Raw genomic sequence first — 6283 nt, forward strand, 5'->3', positions numbered from 1 at the left:
ACAGTGAACAAGTGTTTCAGGTTTGTGAGTCTGCAGCTGTAACACTTGAGTTCAGTCACTGTATTTCTGGCTAGTTAGATGTTATTAGGTGATATTATTTCACTATTAGAGATGTTCGGCTGATTCTGAGGCTCGTTTCCCTCCTGTGAAGCGCACACTTTCAACACATTGTGCCTGATTTTGTATCACATGATCATCTCAGGGCGTTTTCCAGCCGATCTCAGCACATTAGTGGGATAAGAAGAGAGAACAATTGAGAAATATGGAGATAAAGATTAGAAAGACATGAGAGAGTATGAGAAAGTATGAGGACATTTCCTCCTGGTGACAAATATACCAAGTAGCCTACAGGTGCATCTGCTGTAAAATAATTTTCTTCCATAATTTAATTCAAAAATCTCATTTTATAAATATTTCAAGCCTTTTTTTCATTTTAATCTTGATGATTAGGGCTCACAGCTCATAGAATCAAAACTCTAGTAAAACAAAATGTATTAGAATTTCAGAATAAATGATTTATTATAGAGAAATGTCGACCTGAGAAGAGCTCTTATCAGCTAATTAACTCAAAACACCTGCAAAAGTTTCTTAAGCCTTTAATCTCTGTCTGGTTCTGGTGCTCACAATGAACTTTTCCACCATATTCAGTTTTTTTAGATTTGAGATGTTCCTGTACTGATGTAACAAAAGTAATAACAGGCTAGTTTAATGAATATCACTGTCCAATCACATCACATGTCTGAATCTCATAAATATCAACCAAAGTCAGGTTAACCCTAACCCTTTTTTACTTTTATTGCACACATGAGACTAAAGTTATTAGTTTCAGCCAGTTGTGGTGGCGTCTCGGCCTCAGTCTAAAAGTTTTACACGTCTCCAGATGCAGCTGTGTTTGCTTAGCTTAAAGCCCCAAAGCTTCATAATGCTTCATCCACTCATCACCACTCGCTAGCTACTGTCAGCCGATCTGACTGTGTTTGAGTCTGAGACTATTATTTTGTCCCCCAGATGAGTCAGCTGGGGAAGAGGAAGGACGGGCGTCACAGCAGCTGGATTAACTACAAACTGGTGATCCAGGGACTCCAGAAGAAATAAAAAGTGAAAGCAGGTGAAATGGAAGAGGGACAAGAGATGAAAATGTGTTTAGAAGAAAGGAGTGAAGGGAGCACAGATGCCAGAAGTAAAGAGAATAAGATATGCATTTAATCTTTATTGCATATTAAGTTTAGGGCTGAGAGAAGGACGGTGGTGACCATGAAGGAGCTGAAATTAAAGTAAATTAGGGATGTAAACTAAGCTAATGAGACGTTTTGGATTTTAATGTGTAAATGAAATGTTTAGTAATTATCCACTAATCACATACACAAAGAGATTATTCAAAGATTTTATAAATGTTTTATAATCAAATAGAATCATGAGGTGCTGAGAGATTCCCACCTCCAGTGATGATCAGAAACACCATATTTCTACTGTACCTTGGTTATGTAAGTTAAAAACAGAAACATCAGATAAGTTTTGTCTCTTTTTAGTTGCCAGGAGAGAAAATGAGTGATCTTCAACATTAGTTGTGTTTTGGATTAACTCCAGCTGGAGAACAATTAAATCCAAAATAGATTGGAGCTCTACAGGACGATTATTTTCCAAAGCAACATTCATCTTTTTCCCAGATAGTGTCTAGGTTGTTAGGCATTCTTTCATCTCAAACAGCATGAAAAATAGTGCACGTAGCCGGCTTAATGGGAAAAAATCTCCCCGGGGGTGCATGGCCCCGGACCCCCCTAGGTTTGTGCTAAGCCCCGAATGTTTACAACGTCTGGCTCCGCCTCTGTCTGAAACATCTTTCCATTTGAAGTTTCTTCTTGGGGTTCTATTTGATACAGAGCACATGAAGAGACTGTTCCCCCCTCAGTCTCAACTCCCCTGGATCCCTCCTGCCTACCTGCCACCGATCCATCGTTCTCTTCCTTCCATCCATCACCATGATCCCTCCCCTCAACTCTCCATCTCTCACCTTTCCATTACCTCATTCATCACTCTGATCCCATATTCAAAATCCATATCTTTACTGGCCTGGTCTTTGGTAGTGAATGGAAACTGATGTTGTGATTAAATAAAGAATTGAACAACTACTACGTGCTAGCTATTTTAGGCCTTATCGAAATATTTTAAACCTAGAACATTTAAACACGTTTATTCATTTAGGGTAAATATATTTTTAGTGGCTTCATTTCTAAAGTTTTACATCACAATCCTGGTGATGGAGTAAACTGATTCAAGACTTCATCATCACATAAGTTTAGTGTGTGACTCCCTCTAGTGGACGTTGTGGAGTATTCTGTTGTCTTTGCTCCAAAGGTTTTTGTACAGAGTTTTGGTGTTTCCTGTCACTGTGGGCTTCACAGCACAGTAGTACACAGCAGAGTCTGTCACTGCAGCAGAGGAGATCTGCAGATCCAGATGGGTTTTATCATCACTCACTTTAGCAGACCATCTAGAGTTTGTTGCATTTTGTGTTCCCAAGTGAAAGATGAGGAACTCTGGTGGTTTTCCTGGATGTTGTCGATACCAGAAGAATTGATCACTACTAGTTGCTTTTTTAGAGTATGTGTAGGACAGAGTAACAGAGCTGCCTTCTAAAGTGAACTCTTCATTCCTGACTGCAGTGAGTTCTTCACAGCTGACACCTGAAGGAAGAGATAACTCTGTTATTTCATGTTGTAAAAGACTCAACAAATGAATCCCATCCAGAAAAGTTAGTAATGAAACTTTCTCAGCAGGATCTCACATACTTGTTAGAATGAATAGTAACAGTAGAGAAAGTACATAATAGTCCAATGACAGCATGTTGAATAAAGGGAATGTTTCTGCTTTGTGTATTGAACTCTGCTGAATATGGAAGTTCCTCTCTCTTCTATAGTTCACTAACAGCTTAGCTCCTCCCTCAATCTCTCCGTCTCCTTGGATTTTCACCTCTCTGTTACACTTCCTCCTGTTTACAGACTGGTAGCAGCATGTTGTTCCCTTTGGAAGTGATGTGGCTTGTTTTTTATTCAATATATGTAAATGCTCCGTACTTGTATAGCGCCTTTCTAGTCTTTTCGACCACTCAAAGCGCTTTTACACTACATCTTTCACCAGTCACACACATTCATACACTGAGCCTAAGTGCTCAAACGGAAACTAACATTCACACTAGCCGCCAGGGGCAATTCAGGGTTCAGTATCTTGCCCAAGGACACTTGGACACGCAACCAGGGGGACCCAGGGATTGAACCACCCCTGTCGTCCGTGTTTAACTGTTTACCTTTTGACTGATTTTGGACTCACGGTGGATTTTGGATTGGCTGTGTCCTAATGCATTTGTGTACTGTGCTACTACATGGTTGTCGTCATGTCTGCCTCACGATCTTGACAAACCTGACCACCTTCTGATTTATTTTTGAAACGTGAATTTCACCTGCTTGGGTCCACTCCCTTGGGTTCCTGTGTCCATGCTTGGACTGTTTGTGACAGATGTTGGTTATTGATGAGAGATTAGTAAAACACTGTTCTGTTGCATTTTAAAAATCATTAAGCAACACAGTTAACATACAGACAAACATGTTATGATTGATTTTAAGTAATTTACCATTTTTCCTTAGGCCAAATTGTTTTATAAAGCAGTTTATATTCTAGCAATAAAACGGCAGTGGAGAGAGAGGACATCCTCTGTTTGTGTCTCAGCTCTTAGATGTGTGATGGCCCCTGTAAGGGTCCAGTGAGGCCTCTGTGGGAGTGATACCTCACTGTTGGTAACCGGCCCAATGACGTGACGTGCAACAGGCATTACTGTTTGAGTGTTGACGACAATATATTTAAATATTACAAAGAATGACATCCAGTTGATTGTTTTGCTTTGGAGCATTCCGTCCCAAAACTGGCATTCAGCCAATGTCATCTGGGATAACAAGCATTTTAAGCATCAGAATTTTATTTTGATACCATATCAGACAGCATGTTAGACCCTGAAGCACCCCCAAATAATGGTGAAAGGTAAGTATGTCTTTAATAAAATGTGTTTAACCTACCCTTTTTACTTACTAGCACACTATTTAGGAAAATACTGTCATATGGGATAACGTTCAAAACATATTTAATGCTGATTTTATGCAAATGTGTGTATTTAACAAGAATTTACATACTTGAAAGTTGAAGATCAAGGTGGCAGATTTCTATAGGGAGCCAAAACTAGAGCCTAATTAAGATTCAAACTGAGGTTTGTCATAGAGGATAACGGTTATTTTCTGTTAGCCCATCTTGGATGACGTGTGTTTGCCAATATATTCGTTTTATACAGTTTTCAGCTTTAATTTGTATAATTTACATTCAAATTGTGGCATTAACATATTAACCTTGTTTAGTTAAATATCAACAATTATATTATTCATAATATTAAATTTGAATTCTGTCACACCTGTCTAATTGGGAAAATCCGCCCCTTTAAGAACAGGTGTTCCACTCTAGTGACCTCATGATGTAATTTTTTTTTCCCTCTCTCAATTACATTAACTTATTTAGCTAACGCTTTCATCCAAAGCGACTTAAAATTGCTTTATATTTTAGAGGTTTCACACCTCTGGAGCAACTAGGGTTAAGTTTATTAATCTTTTTTTCTTGTTATTTTTCATCTAGCTATCACAGACGCAATACGGCAGGGATGCTCCAGCAGCCAGTTAGATCTCTAGATACACTTGCTGCACACAATTTCATTAGTTGCCGTTTAATTCAGACTGCTCTAAATGTGTTTATTATTTTAGACAATGTCTGTGTAAAAAAAAAAATAAATAAAAAAAAATAAAAAGGGGTGTTCATTGACTGAATGTGACTCAAGGGACTTTAACCCAATAAGAACATTTGTCTTGAGATGAGACATTTAGATCTACATAACCCCCGGGCACCCCCTTCTATGGAGGTCGCTGTATTTTATTAACAGCGCTACAGAGCGTGTTTCGTCATCACGGCGTTCTTCTGCTTATTCCGGTACTGTAGACGCCGTCACTACATTCAATACATACAAAGAAGAAGAGGGACTAATAGTAATTAATAGTAATATACAGTCTCCCAGTAGTCTTCTGGTTTATTTGAAGTAAGAAGAGAAGTGACATTTGGACAACTGAAGGAGCACGCAGTTGTTATTTAGCACAAGAGCCGACAGCCAGACGGTGTCGGGACCGACAGCTGAAAGCAGAAATCACGGATTTTGTGGATTTTCCCAGATGGAAGGCTATAATGTTAATGTGGAACACATGTTTTCAAAGCGGTGCTGAAGTTGTCAGTTTTCTGCTAGACAGGTAAATAAGTTTGTTTGTCAGACTTTAGCGATGCAAATGAAAACTGTTGTTTGAGAGCTTTAGCTTGAAGCTGGCCGTAATCATAGCGCCATGTTTCCCCTGTCAGTGGTGTGAAATATGGATTAATTTCCATAGTTGGACATTTCAACTGGTGTAGTCACATGATTCTCAGTTAAACCACTTAATTAGTAGTAACAAGTAAAAACATCCTCAAAGATAACTACTTTGATGTGCTGTATTTGAATTTTTGATCAGTAGAAAACCTTATTTGTCACTGGCCCAACTAGCTTTGTTTTCTGTTGAGGTGATTGTAGATCTGGCGGACCTGGGGACTGTAAGCCTGTGGAGATAGAGCTTTGCCTCGTCAAACTCCATTCTCCTCTGTGCCACTGAGCTGCCAACCATAGCCTGACCACCCTGTCAGCCACAGCATGTTTTGGTTTATTTACTTTACTGACACTCACACTTCACATTTAAACAGTTATGTTTAGTTCACCCTTTTTTATTTCTCAGGATCTAATGACAGAAATGCAGTATAAGATCCATAACTGTTTTCAGTGGTGTATAAAGACCTTACATAATGAACACTTATGTTTTTGTATCATAGTACCACTGAAGTTTAACAGTGTGTGACTCCCTCTAGTGGACGTTGTGGAGTATTCTGTTGTCTTTGCGCCAAAGGTTTTTGTACAGAGTTTTGGTGTTTCCTGTCACTGTGGGCTGCAGAGCACAGTAGTACACAGCAGAGTCAGTCAGTTGAAGCTTCTGGATCTTCAGAGGAACTGATCTTGAGGTGGAATTCAGTGTGGATGAAAATCTCTCCTTGAACTTGTCTTCTGTTGTCCCCGGGCCAACCTTAGAGCAGCCTAGTATGAATTTGAGGCATTTTCTATCCTGTTTGTACCAGTACAATGCAGGAAATGGGTCACTCGTCTCAAAGTTACAGCCAAGTG

The 6283-nt window shown here is 39.2% G+C and overlaps 1 protein-coding gene and 1 long non-coding RNA gene across 2 annotated transcripts in view; both read left to right on the forward strand.

Annotated features, from left to right (window-relative positions):
* The window catches only part of LOC123972043 (M1-specific T cell receptor alpha chain-like), a 44119-nt gene that overhangs the window by 7093 nt on the left and 30743 nt on the right, over positions 1 to 6283 (forward strand). The window lies entirely within an intron of this gene.
* LOC123972051 lies at positions 570 to 2044 on the forward strand. Its single transcript, XR_006825353.1, has 2 exons — positions 570 to 1108; positions 1881 to 2044. It is a non-coding gene; the product is annotated as an uncharacterized LOC123972051 (long non-coding RNA).

The sequence above is a fragment of the Micropterus dolomieu genome, linkage group LG06 (assembly GCF_021292245.1).
Source record: "Micropterus dolomieu isolate WLL.071019.BEF.003 ecotype Adirondacks linkage group LG06, ASM2129224v1, whole genome shotgun sequence".
Classification (NCBI taxonomy): Eukaryota; Metazoa; Chordata; class Actinopteri; order Centrarchiformes; family Centrarchidae; genus Micropterus; species Micropterus dolomieu.